This window comes from Triturus cristatus, chromosome 9, assembly GCF_964204655.1.
Source record: "Triturus cristatus chromosome 9, aTriCri1.1, whole genome shotgun sequence".
In the NCBI taxonomy this organism is placed as follows: domain Eukaryota; kingdom Metazoa; phylum Chordata; class Amphibia; order Caudata; family Salamandridae; genus Triturus; species Triturus cristatus.
Window position 1 is genome coordinate 3,814,552 of NC_140592.1, and position 19,781 is coordinate 3,834,332.

The 19,781-nt window shown below is 53.8% G+C and overlaps 1 protein-coding gene across 3 annotated transcripts in view; it reads right to left on the bottom strand.

Annotated features, from left to right (window-relative positions):
* The window catches only part of LOC146797227 (zinc finger protein 425-like), a 263,301-nt gene that overhangs the window by 167,851 nt on the left and 75,669 nt on the right, over positions 1 to 19,781 (bottom strand). The gene's annotated exons all lie outside the window — the stretch shown is intronic.

Consider the following 19,781-nt stretch of genomic DNA (forward strand, 5'->3'; position numbering starts at 1 on the left):
TCAACGCTAGCTGACATAGACACATTTGGACCTCACTCAACACTGACTGAGAGGGACACATTTGGGCCTCACTCGAAATTGGCTGAGAGGGACACATTTGGACCCCACTCGACACTTACTGAGAGGGACACATTTGGACCCCCCTCAAAGCTGGCTGAGCTGAACACATTTGGACCCCACTCCACACTGGCTGAGTGGGACACATTTGGACCCCACTCGACACTGGCCGAGATGGACACATTAGGACCACACTCAACACTAATTTGCATTTAGAGAATGCGAAGTGGAAGGCCCCCCCCAAAATAAATTGGCACTCGTCCTGCAAATTCAGAGCCAGGATGATCAGCAGGGACTTTGTGGTAGAAATCGGTATAGGAGGGCCTAGGGATGCACTTAGAGGTGGCTGGTGGCAAAAGGCAACAAAACTAACCCATCAGTGGGACCCTACTATCTACTGCACTGTGGTCTGTCACCAGCAGAGGGCCCCACTCAACAGTGGCTAGGAGGGACACATTAGGACCCCACTCAACTCTGGCCAAGATAGACATACTTGGACCCCAGTCAACACTGGCTGAGAGGGACACATTTGGCCCCACTCGACACTGGCTGATATGGACACATTTAGCCCCACTCGACACTGGCTAAGATGGACACATTTGGCCCCACTCGACACTGACTGAGAGGGAAACATTTGGGCCCCACTCGACACTGACTGAGAGGGAAACATTTGGACCCCACTCAACACTGGCTGAGAGGGACACACTTGGATCCCACTCGACACTGGCTGAGAGGGACACATTTGGACCCCACTCAACACTGGCTGAGAGGGACACATCTGGACCCCACTCGACACTGGCTGAGAGGGACACATCTGGACCCCACTCAACGCTGGCTGAGCTGAACACATTTGGACCCCTCTCCACACTGGCTGAGAGGGACACATTTGGACCCCACTCGACACTGGCTGAGAGGGACACATTTGGAACCCACTCAACACTGGCTGAGAGGGACACATTTGGACCCCACTCAACGCTGGCTGAGATGGACACATTTGGCCCTCACTCAACGCTGGCTGAGATGGACACATTTGGACCCAAGTAAACACTTGCTGAGAGGGACACATTTGGACTCCACTCGACACTGGCTGAGAGGGACACATTTGGACCCCACTCGACACTGACTGAGAGGGACACATTTGGACCCCACTCAACGCTGGCTGAGCTGAACACATTTGGAGCCCACTCCACACTGGCTGAGAGGGACACATTTGGACCCCACTCGACACTGGCTGAGAGGGACACATTTGGACCCCACTCAACGCTGGCTGAGCTGAACACATTTGGACCCCACTCAACGCTGGCTGAGCTGAACACATTTGGACCACACTCCACACTGGCTGAGAGGGACACATTTGGACCCCACTCGACACTGGCTGAGAGGGACACATTTGGACCCCACTCGACACTGGCTGAGAGGGACACATTTGGACCCCACTCAACGCTGGCTGAGATGGACACATTTGGACCTCATTCGACACTGGCTGAGAGGGACACATCTGGACCCCACTCAACGCTGGCTGAGCTGAACACATTTGGACCACACTCGACACTGGCTGAGAGGGACACATTTGGACCCCACTCGACACTGGCTGAGAGGGACACATTTGGACCCCACTCGACACTGGCTGAGAGGGACACATTTGGACCCCACTCCACACTGGCTGAGAGGGACACATTTGGACCCCACTCGACACTGGCTGAGAGGGACACATTTGGACCCCACTCGACACTGGCTGAGAGGGACACATCTGGACCCCACTCAACGCTGGCTGAGCTGAACACATTTGGACCACACTCTACACTGGCTGAGAGGCACACATTTGGACCCCACTCGACACTGGCTGAGAGGGACACATTTGGACCCCACTCGACACTGGCTGAGAGGGACACATTTGGACCCCACTCAACGCTGGCTGAGATGGACACATTTGGACCTCACTCAACGCAGGCTGAGATGGACACATTTGGACCCAAGTAACGATTGGCTGAGAGGGACACATTTGGACCCCACTCGACACTGACTGAGAGGGACACATTTGGACCCCACTCAACGCTGGCTGAGCTGAACACATTTGGACCCCACTCCACACTGGCTGAGAGAGACACATTTGGACCCCACTCGACACTGGCTGAGAGGGACACATTTGGCCCCACTCGACACTGGCTGAGATGGACACATTTGGCCCCACTCAACACTGGCTGAGAGGGACACACTTGGATCCCACTCGACACTGGCTGAGATGGACACATTTGGACCTCACTCAACGCTGGCTGAGATGGACACATTTGGACCCAAGTAAACACTCGCTGAGAGGGACACATTTGGACCCCACTCGACACTGGCTGAGAGGGACACATTTGGACCCCACTCAACGCTGGCTGAGCTGAACACATTTGGACCCCACTCCACACTGGCTGAGAGGGACACATTTGGACCCCACTCCACACTGGCTGAGAGGGACACATTCGACACTGGCTGAGAGGGACACATTTGGACCCCACTCAACGCTGGCTGAGATGGACACATTTGGACCTCACTCAATGCTGGCTGAGATGGACACATTTGGACCCCACTCGACACTGGCTGAGCTGAACACATTTGGACCCCACTCCACACTGGCTGAGAGGGACACATTTGGACCCCACTCGACACTGGCTGAGAGGGACACATTTGGACCCCACTCGACACTGGCTGAGGGGGACACATTTGGACCCCACTCGACACGGACTGAGAGGGACACATTTGGACCCCACTCAACGCTGGCTGAGCTGAACACATTTAGATCCCACTCCACACTGGCTGAGAGGGACACATTTGGACCCCACTCAACACTGGCTGAGAGGGACACATTTGGACCCCACACAACGCTGGCTGAGCTGAACACATTTGGACCCCACACCACACTGGCTGAGAGGGACACATTTGGACCCCAATCCACACTGGCTTGAGAGGAACACATTCGGATCCCGCTCAACGCTGGCTGAGATGGACCTATTAGGACCCCACTCGACACTGGCTGAGATGGACAAAATAGGACCCCACTCGACACTGGCTGAGATGGACACAATAGGACCACACTCGACACTGGCTGAGATGGACACATTAGGACCCCACTCAACACTGGCTGAGATGCACACATTTGGACCACACTCGACACTGGCTGCAGATGCTTCCATTCCTCTTCGGAGAAGTGAGCAGAGGCATCCAGGAATGGCACATGAGCCTGCAGAAGAAAGGAGTACTGTCTGAACTTACTTCTGTAGTGTTTGTTTGATGCTTATGGACAAACATGGATTATTCGGCGCTATTATACAGCGCCTTTTAATGAAATGTAAAATAATTTGCATTTAGAGAATGCGAAGTGGAAGCTCCCTCCCCCAAATTGGCACTCGTCCTGCATATTCAGAGCCAGGATGATCAGCGGGGACTTTGTGGTAGAAATCGGTATAGGAGGGCCTAGGGATGCACTTAGAGGTGGCTGGTGGCAAAAGGCAACAAAACTAACCCATCAGTGGGACCCTACTATCTACTGCACTGTGGTCTGACACCAGCACAGGGCCCCACTCAACACTGGCTAGGAGGAACACATTAGGACCCCACTCAACTCTGGCCAAGATAGACACACTTGGACCCCACTCAACACTGGCTGAGAGGGACACATTTGGACCCCACTCAACTCTGACTGAGAGGGACACATTTGGACCCCACTCAACACTGACTGAGAGGGACACATTTGGTCCCACTCGACACTGGCTGAGATGGACACATTTGGTCCCACTCGACACTGGCTGAGATGGACACATTTGGACCCCACTCGACACTGGCTGAGAGGGACACATTTGGACCCCACTCAACACTGACTGAGAGGGACACATTTGGCCCCACTCGACACTGGCTGAGAGGGACACATTTGGCCCCACTCGACACTGGCTGAGATGGACACATTTGGCCCCACTCAATACTGGCTGAGAGGGACACACTTGGACCCCACTCAACACTGGCTGAGAGGGACACATTTGGACCCCACTCAACTCTGGCCAAGATAGACACACTTGGACCCCACTCAACACTGGCTGAGAGGGACACATTTGGACCCCACTCAATACTGGCTGAGAGGGACACACTTGGACCCCACTCAACACTGGCTGAGAGGGACACATTTGGACCCCACTCGACACTGGCTGAGAGGGACACATTTGGACCCCACTTGACACTGGCTGAGAGGGACACATTTGGACCCCACTCAACCCTGGCTGAGAGGGACACATTTGGACCACACTCAACTCTGGTTGAGAGGGATTCATTTGGATCTCACTCAACGCTGGCTGAGATGGACACATTTGGATCCCACTCGACACTGGCTGAGATAGACACATTTGGACCTCCCTCAACACTAGCTGACATGGACAGATTTGGACCTCACTCAACACTGACTGAGAGGGACACATTTGGACCTCACTCGACACTGGCTGAGAGGGACACATTTGGACCCCACTCGACACTTACTGAGAGGGACACATTTGGACCCCCCTTCAACGCTGACTGAGCTGAACACATTTGGACCCCACTCCACACTGGCTGAGAGGGACACATTTGGACCGCACTCGACACTGGTTGAGATGGACACATTAGGACCACACTCAACACTAATTTGCATTTAGAGAATGCAAAGTGGAAGGCCCCCCCCAAAAAATTGGCACTTGTCCTGCAAATTCAGAGCCAGGATGATCAGCAGGGACTTTGTGGTAGAAATCGGTATAGGAGGGCCTAGGGATGCACTTAGAGGTGGCTGGTGGCAAAAGGCAACAAAACTAACCCATCTCTGGGACCCTACTATCTACTGCACTGTGGTCTGTCACCAGCAGAGGGCCCCACTCAACAGTGGCTAGGAGGGACACATTAGGACCCCACTCAACTCTGGCCAAGATAGACATACTTGCACCCCACTCAACACTGGCTGAGAGGGACACATTTGGCCCCACTCGACACTGGCTGAGATGGACACATTTGGCCCCACTTGACACTGGCTGAGATGGACACATTTGGCCCCACTCGACACTGACTGAGAGGGAAACATTTGGGCCCCACTCGACACTGACTGAGAGGGAAACATTTGGACCCCACTCAACACTGGCTGAGAGGGACACACTTGGATCCCACTCGACACTGGCTGAGAGGGACACATTTGGACCCCACTCGACACTGGCTGAGAGGGACAAATCTGGACCACACTCAACGCTGGCTGAGATGAACACATTTGGACCCCACTCGACACTGGCTGAGAGGGACACATTTGGACCCCACTCGACACTGGCTGAGAGGGACACATTTGGACCCCACTCAACACTGGCTGAGAGGGACACATTTGGACCCCACTCAACGCTGGCTGAGATGGACACATTTGGCCCTCACTAAACGCTGGCTGAGATGGACACATTTGGCCCTCACTCAACGCTGGCTGAGATGGACACATTTGGACCCAAGTAAACACTGGCTGAGAGGGACACATTTGGACTCCACTCGACACTGGCTGAGAGGGACACATTTGGACCCCACTCGACACTGGCTGAGAGGGACACATTTGGACCCCACTCAACACTGGCTGAGAGGGACACATTTGGACCCCACTCAACGCTGGCTGAGATGGACACATTTGGCCCTCACTCAACGGTGGCTGAGATGGACACATTTGGACCCACGTAAACACTGGCTGAGAGGGACACAGTTGGACTCCACTCGACACTGGCTGAGAGGGACACATTTGGACCCCACTCGACACTGACTGAGAGGGACACATTTGGACCCCACTCAACGCTGGCTGAGCTGAACACATTTGGAGCCCACTCCACACTGGCTGAGAGGGACACATTTGGACCCCACTCCACACTGGCTGAGAGGGACACATTTGGACCCCACTCGACACTGGCTGAGAGGGACACATCTGGACCCCACTCAACGCTGGCTGAGCTGAACACATTTGGACCACACTCCACACTGGCTGAGAGGGACACATTTGGACCCCACTCGACACTGGCTGAGAGGGACACATTTGGAGCCCACTCGACACTGGCTGAGAGGGACACATTTAGACCCCACTCAACGCTGGCTGAGATGGACACATTTGGACCTCACTCAACGCAGGCAGAGATGGACACATTTGGACCCAAGTAAACACTGACTGAGAGGGACACATTTGGACTCCACTCGACACTGGCTGAGAGGGACACATTTGGACCCCACTCGACACTGACTGAGAGGGACACATTTGGACCCCACTCAACGCTGGCTGAGCTGAACACATTTGGGCCCCACTCCACACTGGCTGAGAGAGACACATTTGGACCCCACTCGACACTGGCTGAGAGGGACACATTTGGCCCCACTCGACACTGGCTGAGATGGACACATTTGGCCCCACTCGACACTGGCTAAGATGGACACATTTGGCCCCACTCGTCACTGACTGAGAGGGAAACATTTGGTCCCACTCGACACTAGCTGAGATGGACACATTTGGACCCCACTCAACACTGGCTGAGAGGGACACACTTGGATCCCACTCGACACTGGCTGAGAGGGACACATTTGGACCTCACTCAACGCTGGCTGAGATGGACACATTTGGACCCAAGTAAACACTGGCTGAGAGGGACACATTTGGACCCCACTCCACACTGGCTGAGAGGGACACATTTGGACCCCACTCCACACTGGCTGAGAGGGACACATTTGGACCCCACTCGACACTGGCTGAGAGGGACACATTTGGCCCCACTGGACACTGGCTGAGATGGACACATTTGGCCCCACTCGACACTGGCTAAGATGGACACATTTGGCCCCACTCGACACTGACTGAGAGGGAAACATTTGGTCCCACTCGACACTAGCTGAGATGGACACATTTGAACCCCACTCAACACTGGCTGACATGGACACATTTGGACCTCACTCGACACTGACTGAGAGGGACACATTTGGACCTCACTCGACACTGGCTGAGAGGGACACATTTGGACCCCACTCGACACTGACTGAGAGGGAAACATTTGGTCCCACTCGACACTAGCTGAGATGGAAACATTTGGTCCCACTCGACACTAGCTGAGAGGGAAACATTTGGTCCCACTCGACACTGGCTGAGAGGGACACATTTGGACCCACTCGACACTGGCTGAGAGGGACACATTTGGACCCCACTCAACGCTGGCTGAGATGGACACATTTGGACCTCACTCAACGCAGGCTGAGATGGACACATTTGGACCCAAGTAAACACTGGCCGAGAGGGACACATTTGGACTCCACTCGACACTGGCTGAGAGGGACACATTTGGAACCCACTCGACACTGACTGAGAGGGACACATTTGGATCCCACTCAACGCTGGCTGAGCTGAACACATTTGGACCCCACTCCACACTGGCTGAGAGAGACACATTTGGAACCCACTCCACACTGGCTGAGAGGGACACATTTGGCCCCACTCGACACTGGATGAGATGGACAAATTTGGCCCCACTCGACACTGGCTGAGATGGACACATTTGGATCCCACTCAACGCTGGCTGAGATGGACACATTTGGACCTCACTCAATGCTGGCTGAGATGGACACATTTGGACCCCACTCGACACTGGCTGAGCTGAACACATTTGGACCCCACTCCACACTGGCTGAGAGGGACACATTTGGACCCCACTCGACACTGGCTGAGAGGGACACATTTGGACCCCACTCGACACTGGCTGAGAGGGACACATTTGGACCCCACTCGACACGGACTGAGAGGGAAACATTTGGACCCCACTCAACGCTGGCTGAGCTGAACACATTTGGATCCCACTCCACACTGGCTGAGAGGGACACATTTGGACCCCACTCCACACTGGCTGAGAGGGACACATTTGGACCCCACTCGACACTAGCTGAGATGGAAACATTTGGTCCCACTCGACACTAGCTGAGAGGGAAACATTTGGTCCCACTCGACACTGGCTGAGAGGGACACATTTGGACCCCACTCGACACTGGCTGAGAGGGACACATTTGGGCCCCACTCAACGCTGGCTGAGATGGACGCATTTGTACCTCACTCAACGCAGGCTGAGATGGACACATTTGGACCCAAGTAAACACTGGGCGAGAAGGGACACATTTGGACTCCACTCGACACTTGCTGAGAGGGACACATTTGGAACCCACTCGACACTGACTGAGAGGGACACATTTGGATCCCACTCAACGCTGGCTGAGCTGAACACATTTGGACCCCACTCCACACTGGCTGAGAGAGACACATTTGGACCCCACTCCACACTGGCTGAGAGGGACACATTTGGCCCCACTCGACACTGGCTGAGATGGACACATTTGGCCCCACTCGACACTGGCTGAGATGGACACATTTGGATCCCACTCAACGCTGGCTGAGATGGACACATTTGGACCTCACTCAATGCTGGCTGAGATGGACACATTTGGACCCCACTCGACACTGGCTGAGCTGAACACATTTGGACCCCACTCCACACTGGCTGAGAGGGACACATTTGGACCCCACTCGACACTGGCTGAGAGGGACACATTTGGACCCCACTCGACACTGGCTGAGAGGGACACATTTGGACCCCACTCGACACGGACTGAGAGGGAAACATTTGGACCCCACTCAACGCTGGCTGAGCTGAACACATTTGGATCCCACTCCACACTGGATGAGAGGGACACATTTGGACCCCACTCCACACTGGCTGAGAGGGACACATTTGGACCCCACTCGACACTGGCTGAGATGGACCCATTAGGACCCCACTCGACACTGGCTGAGATGGACACAATAGGACCCCACTCGACAGTGGCTGAGATGGACACAATAGGACCACACTCGACACTGGCTGAGATGGACACATTAGGACTGTAGTGATGATCGTTATCTACCTATGCACAACGCTAAGTTAGCATAACCGCGTTAAATGTTAGAAAGCCATTTTGCCGCTTCTGCTGCCTTTGCTGCTTTTGCACACGACACTGTAGTCACATGTTATTAGAAGTGAGAAATGCTTACTCGACTTTGCTTCACATGAGAAATGTCTGTTGTTAACATCTTGAACAGTGGATAGCGACCTTGGTCTGTACACAGTGTAACAGAAACAGTCTGGATCGCTAGACTGTGCATGTTGTTCGAGTTTAGGTTGATCGGCCCACTAGTTTAGCCATAACATGCACGCAGCTGCAAATACCTGAAAGTCTAATGCTTTTAATATTGCAGTGTTACATGTTTTCAACACATTCTGAAGAAGAGCGTTCCTAGGAGCAGAGCATAGCTGATCCTGTGATGTGAACTCTCTGAGCTGATCTATACGGTATGGGGTTCCCCATTCAAGCGTAGAGACCTTTTATTAGTCTAATAATACTATTAGTGTGTTAGAGAAAGGAAGGTGGCCTAGAGCCACTGTCATTTTAGTATGATTGCTCCTTTCATTGACTATGGTATTGTAACTATGCTGATGGTTTTGATTTTAATCGTTTGTCTGCTAATGTTAGCCAAACTGCTGCATATTAGGACACGAGGTTCATAATATACTCTTTAAACTTTTCCTGTGTCTCTGTTTATTCTGTTGTGGACTGGTACGAGAATAATTACGAAAAGGTGTTTCTGATTCCCACCATTCCTGAGAAATATACTAAGTCGCCTGTTCTGGGTTGTCTATACATTGGGACCGCCGAGCTAAACCTGGGATAACGAATGGGACACTGATGCTGGCCGAATAGGGGTTCTGGGGTCTGAGGTGAGTTTTTGGTACACCGCAATTCACTGAGGGCCTGGGTTCCTGCGCATAGTTCTGCGCATAAGCGGAATCCCTGCAACATGGTGCACCTAACATTTGGTCTATTGATTTGAGATGCCTTAGTAGTGCTTGTATTAGTCCACAACACCCTCACTCTGGTTTCCGGATAACGGGAGTGACGGTTTTAACCTACCTGTGTTTTGACTAAATAGGTTCCTTCAAGCTTGATCATTAAAAAAATTTTTTTTTTGTTTTGAAAAGTTTTATTGAGATTAGAAAAATCAAATAATACAAAGGTTGCGGCTGTGCGAACAACAGAAAGCAAGTAAATAGCAACATTGTGACACTTCCGGTTCTTAGATAAACAATACCACATCATCAATGCAACAGACAACAAGACCCCATCTACCAATCCATCATCAACATCTGTCTGACCTGGAACAGGGGGATCTCTGACCAAGGATCTGTCTCTAGGGTTCCAAAGCCACCCCCCTCCCCTGCTCATATCTCGGTCATGGGAAAACGCCATGTAGTAAACAGCACCTGACCCCAGGAGCCAAAAGCCCTGCGTCCGCACCCTCACATGACCACTACATCTGCGTAACATTGGTACTGCACGACCTACCCCACTCCAGTGGGAGCTATCCCGGGATTCGAGGATGGCGGGGTTGAGCCAGGTAAGCCCGCAATATATGTTTTATAAGGGCCCCAGATGTCCCTAGGGCGCGCTACCGTGGGGAGGCGACTAGAGTAGATCTCGCTATTCGTGCTACAGAAAGCCATGGCCGTAAGCCACGTCTTGGACGTGGGAGCTGTTTTACCCCCCCAGTGCCTTGCAATCTCCCTCTTGGCAAGAAGAAGCCCCAGAGAGGCCAGCCTACGGACATTCTTAGGGAAATTAACGGTGTAACCCAACAATGCAACCTCAGGAGTGGGAACCAGTGTAAGCCCTAGCATCTCTTCTAGGATCTTGTGAACCTGTGTCCAGAATGTCTGCAGTCTCGGACACGTCCAGGACATGTGTGCAAAATCGGCATGTGGTGCAGCGCATTTCCAGCATGTGTGCGGCCGCGCGGGATCAATGGAATGGAGTCTATCAGGGGTCATATACCAACGGCGCAGGAATTTATAGTGTAGGAGTTTGTGACGACTGTTCAGTGATACCGTGTCGGTGACTTTGCAACATGCCGTCCATTGCTCGTCCGTGATAGGCCTACCCAGGTCCGTTCCCCACTCCTCCCGCGCCTGATCGTCCGCACATGGGACCCGAGCTGCACACGCCTTGTACAGCTTGGAAACAATATGTGCCCCCGTATCGTTGTCAATCAGGGTGGTGAGGGGTTCCAAGGAAGCCGGCTCCAGGGGAAATCCCTTAATTTCCGCTCGCGTGGCGCAATATAGCCGGCGAAGAACGAACCGGTCCATGAATGTAGCATCACTGAATCGCGCGTCTTCCGATGCCGAGAAAATGTGCCCACCCGGGTATAAGTCCCCGATCTTGGTGAGGTTAAATTTCGTTAACGTTCGTTGCACCAGTGCCTCATCCGTGCCTGGTAACAACCCAGGGTTGGGTATCGGGAGGGAAGAGGAATACAGCAGAGGATGAGCTAAGTAGCGCAAGAGTCTGTTTCAAGCCCAGCTGGTAGTAGATACCGTTTGAATGTCCATTGGGTCTCTGGGGACACCTTTGGGCAACACTGCCGACAAGCGACCCGGGAGGACAAAGTCCGCCTCTGGGCGAAGGAATGGGATCCGAGCGTCAGGGTGATACCAGGCATAGGCGTGTGCACACTGAGCGACCAGGTAGTATAAATATAAATCAGGCACTCCAAGGCCTCCTCGATCCTGTGGGAGTGTGAGAGTCGTCCAGCGGATCCGGGGGTGTTTCCCGCCCCAGACCAGTCTAATCAGGAGGGACCGCAGGGTGGAAAAGAAGGCTCGGGTAAGAGGAACAGGGATGTTATTGAAAAGATACAAAAATTTGGGGAGCACTATCATTTTGAGAATGGCTATCCTAGCTGACATAGAGAGCGGGAGCCGCAGCCACCCATCCACCTGAGTCTCCAGCCGCGCAATCGCGCGGCCATAGTTGAGGCGGATGATTTCGTCCGTGCTCAAATGTATTTGTATGCCCAAGTACCGTACCGAGTCCGAGCACCATTCCAGAGGAAACTCACACGGCCATGGGGAGGTGCCGCTAGTTAATGGGAAGATGATGGACTTATGCCAGTTTATGCCCAGACCCGAGTGGCTACTGAAACGAAGGATCTCATGTATCAAGGGGGCAAGGTTGGCCTGCGGCTCCCTGACATACAGGATTGTGTCATCGGCATAGAGAGAGGCCAGCAAGGGGCCTGTCCGAAACTGGAGACCCCTGTGAAGGTGCCGCTCCTGGAAATGCCGGATCAGGGGGTCCATAGCCAAAATGAACAAGAGCGGTGAAAGCGGACAACCCTGCCGCGTACCGCGCGTGAGCGAGAATGGGCGAGATAGCGTGCCGTTGATACGCAAACGGGCCGTAGGGCGACTATAGAGGAGTCTAACAGTAGCTAGGAAGTTCGCAGGCATACCCATGCGCTCCATGACGGAAAGAAAGAAAGGCCATTCTAAGGAGTCGAACGCTTTTTCGGTGTCTAGGAGGATCGCTGCAGCAGGTGTGGTCGGGTTAATTCTGTGCAGAACCGTGAAGAGCGTACGCAAATTCAGCGACGTCGAGCGACGGGGGACAAAGCCAGATTGTGCAGGCGATATAATGAATTCCATCAGCTGGGAAAGCCTGTTGGCAACTATTTTGGCCAAGATCTTATAGTCGGTGTTTAAGAGGGAGAGGGGCCTATACGACCCACACAACGACGGGTCCTTATTCGGTTTCGGGAGCAGCACTATGACTGCCTCACCAAGAGTAGACGGGAGGGAGCCGCGCTCCAAGGCCTCCGCATACACCTCTATTAGCTTGGGCGCCAACAGATCAGAAAAGGCCTTGTAAAAGTCAGTGGAGAAGCCATCGAGGCCCGGGGCTGAAGAGCCCCGAAGCACTTTGATCGCCCCCCACACTTCCGCCACCGTTATGGGTTCCGCCATGAACTCCTGCATGCCCCTATCCAGGAACACAAGAGCGATTTCCGATAGATAGGCCGCACGAGCGGCCGCGGAGTCCCCCAATTTGGTGGTATATAGATCAGTGTAGTAGGCCAGGAATTCGTCCCGGATCTCAGCGGGCGTTGTGCGGAGCGCACCATCCGTGCCGCGCACCTCGGCGATCAGGGACTTGCTGTATGGTGGTCTCAGAGCCTGCGCTAGCGTGCGCCCTGGCCTATCCCCCTCTCCGTACCTACGCGCAACATGGTATTTCCCCAGATAGAGGATCTCCCTGTCCGCAGCTTCCCGGAAGTCGGACAACAGGCGTAAACGCCTGGTAAACACCTCGTCAGAGGGTGCCCGCTGTGCCTCAGTGTCCACCGCATCTAGCTGTGTCTCCAGTTGTGTTATTGTTGCGCGCAATACCTTCAGGACCCCCGCATGCTTAGCTATGCAAACCCCTCTGATATATGCCTTAAACCCATCCCAGAGTACTGCCCACGAGTCCACCGAGCCAGTATTAATGGTAAAGTAGTCCTCTATCGCCTCGGAAACATCGTGTACGAAGAGGTCATCTAATAGCGCCCTCCCGGGGAAACGCCACTGCCGCTCAAAACCCTCAGGCCGAGGAACGTCTAAGCCAAGTAAGACCGGGGAATGGTCCGAGTACGTTCTCGGGAACGTCCTCAACGCGCGGAACCAAGGGGCCAGGCCCGGGGAGAGGAGCCAGTAGTCAATTCTGGTCCAAGTGTTGTGTTGCCCTGAAAAGTGTGTGTATTCAGTAGTGCTCGGATTGCGCCTGCGCCATATATCAGTCAGCGAGAACCGACGGCAAAGGTCCAGGAACGCGCGCCTTGCTCTAGGCTTAGAATCTGTGGCCCCAGAAGTGCTATCCAGCCCCACATCCAGCAACATGTTTAAGTCGCCGCCAAGCAGGACGGCAGCCGGCGCTAGGGTTACCAGTTGGGCCGCAAGCGCATGGAAAAAGTCCGGGGAATCAGTGTTGGGAGCATACACACAGACAAGAGTGACCACATGACCCATCAAAACCCCCTTTACAATGCAGTAGCGCCCCTCCCTGTCTCCCAGAAACGTCTGGCACTGAAACGGGACTCTCCTATGGATCAGCACCGCGGTGCCTCTAGCGTAATTACTGAAAGTGGAAAAGTATCGGTGAGCGCCCCAGGAAGCGGCAAAGCGGGCGGTCATTGGAGCGTGCAGATGAGTCTCTTGAAGAAAAGCAATGTCCACCCGGTGCCGATTTAAGTAGTGCAGTATCTGTTTACATTTACTCCGGTTGTTTAGGCCCCGGACATTCCAAGTCATTAACGATAGATTGAGAGGAGCTTCATTCAAACCTATATGGGCCATTGATGCCAGTCAGCAGGTGATGGGAGCAAAAAAAACGGTATGTCACTGTGTATCAATAACGTTCGGTCACACACAGCCATATCAGAAGGATCAAAATTGCTTACCCCTACCCCCCTCCCCCCACCCAGCCAAACCACGCAAACGTGAGGCAATCCCAAACCTGGAAAAAAAGAACATAGCTCTAGACAGTAATACCAAGTGTAACCAAACAGTAAAAAGCAGAGCATCGCAACCAAAAACGATCCCAACGGTTTCAACCAAAGGGGGGTGACAACGATCCGCAATCAACCCAGCGCTGCAGCACAAGTATATTCCAAATGTTAATACGTCCCCAGATAGCCAAAGTCAAACAGTACAAAGTTAGGTGACGGGCGCCGTCTCAGCCGACACCGGAGGTCAAGAACAGGTCCTGGCTGCCCGCAGACCCACTACCAGGGGGAGACCGTCCGCCCTCATTCCCCCCCGGCGGGCCTCTGCGCGGTTTGTAGTTACGGCAGAAGTCCTGCACCTCAGCGGGGTTGTCAAAGAGCCGAGCTCGGCCATCAATCTCGACCCGAAGCCGGGCCGGGTAGAGCATGCCATATTTGAGGCCCAGGTTCTGGAGCGCCGCTTTCACCCCCGCATACTTACGCCTGGCCTCCTGGACCATGGCGGTGAAGTCTGGGTAGAGCGAGAGTCTTGAGCCCTGCCAGGTAATCTCGCCCTTCTCTCTGGCAAGCCGCAAGGCAGTGTCGCGGTCTCGGAAGTTCATAATACGGGCAATAAGCGGGCGAGGCGGGAGCCCCGGGTTAGGTCTCGGCCCCAGGGAGCGGTGAGCACGCTCCACCACGAAGCCAGGAGTGAAGGATTCTCTCCCAAAGATGTCCGCCAACAGTTGTTCCACAAAAACATCAAGCCTGCCCGTGGCCGTGGATTCCGGAACCCCAATAATTTGCACGTTGTTGCGCCGACTGCACGATTCCAAGTCTTCGTTTTTGCTGGCCACTTCCTTCAATAGGCGCTCCAATCTGTCCACCCTTTTGGTCTCCTGCACCGATCTATCCTCCACTGCAGAGATCCGGGTCTCCGCCTCCCCCAAACGCTTGTCGTGGGCCTGGATTTTGGCCCCCATAGTCTCCAGAGTCTTATCTAGGGCATCAAAGCGACCATCCAGGGCCCTGAAGCCGGCGCGCATCTCCTGTAGCCAGTCCGGGGATGGGGCACGGGCCGTCGAGCCGCCGGTCGCTCCACCAGCAGGGTCCGGCATGTCAGGGCGGCTCTCCGCGGGCTGCTCAGATAGTTTCTCGAACTGCAGCGTTTTCTGCTTTGGGTCTTTGCGACCCATGCCCCCAACCGCCAGACGGCCACCAGCCAGTCGTGTGTAGAGCAGGAGTGGCGCCGGTACGATGGAGCGTCAGTCCAACGGCGCAGGCCAACCCTCAGCCAAGCTGCTCTGGACCACGGGCGTTGCTGTGCCCACCAGGCACCGGACAGATCTCGACCTCGCTGTGCAGCAGGCAAGGGCCACAACTATATGGAGCCAGCAGGGTCCCAATGGAACATCAAGTGCACCAGCGCGAAGTATTCAGCAGTCGCGACTCGAGGCTGCCGGAAGGGGCAAGGGAGGATCGCGCAAACCGGCCGCAGGGCACATGGCCAACCCAGTGAGGGCCCAAGGACCGAGGCAGAGACAACCCGGGTGCCAGGCCCAGCACCGAGCCCCAACCGCCCCCCCCCACCGCTAGCAGGCCGTCCCGCCACCCCTCCCAGGCTCCCCGACCGAATCAGCCCGGGGCCCCAGGGAGGAGACAACGAACGAGGCTGCGCCCGGAGCGCAGGGCAAGAGCCGAGCGCCCGGTCGTCCTCCGGCCCGCAACGGCACAGGGAGAGAAGCAGGCCTCCGCCCGACCGCACCACGGTGCTCAATGCCCCCCCCTCTGAACCCCCCGGGTACCTGTCTCTCGGCCGGCCGCCTTCCACGCACTCGCGTCCCCAATCCCCGGATCAGCCCGCCATCTTAGGCCTCAGGGTGATGTGGTCGTCGCCGGACGTCCCAGTGGCTCGGGAGGGCCGTTCTGCATCCTGGCGCGCTCCGGGGCCGTAGAAGGATCAGCGGCGGTGTCGGGCGTCCCGCGCCCGCATCAGGAGGGCGAGGAAAGCAGGGTTTGCGCCGGGTCGATGGCGGAGCTTCAACGCCGTGCGGCCATCTTAGCCCGCGGCTTGGCCACGCCCCATTAAAAAGGTTATTTCATCTGAACCCTAGTGCTACTAAAATTCTGAAGATTTACTGTTTGTGTCCTAATGGCGGTCGATATTCCGGCTCATAGCCGGGCACCCCTGAAACGTCATCTGGCGCAGTATGGGGTGCCAGACGATGGTATGGCTGTGATTTTTGTAGTAAGTGCCGATGCGTTGTTTCCGTTTGAGTTGTTCTACTCTTGGGTTACTTCGCCGGCGGTGAGTGAGGACGATGATACGTTCCACACCTATACTGCCACGGCGCTACCAGCCAACTATACGCCATATAGGACTCAGGAAATTCCTCTTTTTGCCTGGCAGCATAACATTTGGTTTAATGGCGCCCTTCCCCATGCGGTTACACCGGCGAGAATGGGCCCTTTGTCAATCGCAGGGACCACATGGCCGGTGTTAGCCAGATTTACGCCTCATCCCCGCTACCTACAGGTAACGGTGGCTGAGTTGCGCGTTCTGCACACTACCCTTATTACAGTGCATAGGGCTCTAGTGCAGTACGTGTCGCGCAATGTGCAGGTGGTCGCTACTGCTGTTGCGGGAAAACCGACGGACCACCACGCGGTGGTTATTAGTCCTGTTATGGTCAATTCGGTGGTGGGCAAGCGACCCCAGAATAGGGATGATTTCCCTTATTGGCTTGCTGAGAAATTTGATCAAATTGAAGCGGTTTATCCGCTTACATCTCCTGTGGAGAAACACAGAATCCTTACCATTGCTTTGCCTAAAGACTTAGTCCCAGATATGGCTGATTGTGAAAACTGGGGTAAGGTCTTTGCAGCGACATACTCGAAGTGCTTTGGCACTCCGTCTCTGTCGGTACTGCCCTCCGTTATAAAACGTGTTCAGGAGAATCATGGTGCGGAGGCTGCTATTGAATTGGGTATGCGGCTTGTCGGAGTCTTTGATGTGGTTGCTACCATGATCTTGGGCAACCTCAAAGGAGATGCTATGCTGTTCCAGGTGCTTAATAAGTTAGACGCAGTGAACGAAGACGACAAGCCGAGGGAATTCGCGAAAATTATCGCGATGGCCTATAAACAAGTTGGTCGCAGCGCTTTAGGGGTTAAGCCGACTGTGAAAAATCCTGATTCTCAGCAGACAAAGGCGAATTCGTCTGGTAAGGACGATCGCCCTAACTTTCCAAAACAAATTTGGAGGGCGAAAAAACAGGAGAAACAGCAACAGAAACAGGGGTCTCGTCCTGTCTCTCCAGTCCAGTCAAGTAGTGAACGCACTTATGATCTGCGCGATCGTGCTACTATTAAGTCGCCTGATAGATTTCAGGTTTCTGAACAACGCTCTCCTCGTTCTTCACAGGAAACATCGGCTTCACAATCCGGTGGCGGAGGTGCTGGGAAAAGTCGGGGTGCACCGCAGGCACGTGAGCAGTTCCGACAGACTGACGACAAAGGCAAGCAAGAAGACTCTGCACGTCAAAGACCCCCGTTTCAGAAGAAGAAAGTTGCTGCTCTGACAGCGAGGTATGCCTCAGATGGTACGGACGCAGCTTCAGAACCTAACATGGGCGCTAACGCTGCTGGACAGCGCGGCGGAAGTTACAGTAGTGCGACAAGCACTGCGTCCATATCTGGTGGCGACAGCAACTGATATATTTGTGAATATTGAAACTGCTGACACTCGTGTGTCTCCCCCTGATAGACTATATAATATAGTCCTTCACATTGAAGGTGACATACAACGTACAATTCAAGGTTTTTTTTGGGATAATCTGACCACTACCTATGATATTCTGTTGGCGGAGGCAGATTGGCCCCCGGCTTTCGTATTGGCTGCTCCTAGAGGGGAGGAAGTTATCCTCCCGTCCTTTGCACACACAGTGCCTAAGGTCCTAGCTGATAAGTATGCAGGGGAATGGGCTCAGGTGCAAGCGCCTGCGTTATATCGGACTCAGGTAGGCTGGGATAAATTTTCCCCCGGCCATGAGATTCCGTTGCGGATTACGCCCCAGCCACAACCCCAATACCCCATGCGTCGTGAAGCTAGATCTCACGTAGCATCTATCCTTGAACAATTGGAATATCAGGGAGTAATCGAAACATGTGTGTCACCTATGAATAATCCCTTATTTACTGTGACGAAGACTGGCGGGTCGTACCGCCTAGTTTTGGATTACCGGCACCTTAATTCTCATTGCCGGACCTGTGCAGTAAAGAACACCCACAGTTCGGCTCTCGTCGATAGTCTAGTGAGAAAAAGGTTTAAAACCACACTTGACATTTCCAATGGCTTTTACAGCCATAACCTGTCCTCTCTTAGCAGTGAGTGGACGGCTTTCACCTCTGGTAGCAAACAAAAACAATTCAAAAGATTACCAATGGGCTACAAGAACAGCCCGGGAGTCTTTGCCGCTCGCGTGGTCTCCCTCTTGGAGGGTATAGACCCGCATGCGTACTCGTACGTGGATGACATCTATCTCACGGATGACGAGTTAGACCCGCATCTTCGGCGCGTTGATCGCATTATTGTTTTGTTTGCAGACTTCGGTTACAAATACAATTTTGCGAAGTCGCACATAGCAGAGTATACAGTGTTGTTCTTGGGGTACGAACTCAACAATGAAGGTCGAGGATTGGCTCCGCACTTTCTAGAAAAGTGCGCATGCCTCCGTGCTCCTACTTCACTGAAGAAATTACAATCCCTGCTGGGATTTCTGAATTTCGGTCGAACTTATATCCCGGATTATGCCCAGCGTATCAAACCGCTTTACGCCTTGGTACAACCTACTTTTTCCAAATCATGTTGGCTGCCTGGGCATTCAGCTATATTGCAGCTATTGCAAGCTGATCTTCTTGCTTCTAAGTACTTACTGACACGTGATAACCACACTAAGCTGGTCATAAGAATAGTGCCCGGCGCAGTTGGTTTCACATACTTAACGTTCAATGAGGGCAACACCGTCCCCATTGCTTACAAATCTAATTTGTACACTGCAGCTGAACTACGTTTTTCCGCTGTCGAGAAAGTTCTGACAGCAGTGCAGATGACGATTCTGAAAGAACAAGCGCTGTCGCAAGGGAAACGCATGTTGGTGGTTACACCCTATCCTGCCCTAGAGGCGGTGACGAAAGCAAGTGTACCGAATTCTAAAGCTTTGCATCCTAGGTGGATACAATAAGCCACTTCCTTGACCTCGCCGGATGTCACTTTTATATTTGACGCAGCACTTCAGACTCAGGAGTTTTTGCAGTATGAATTCGTTCATCCGGCTCCTCTGTCCTTGCGCCC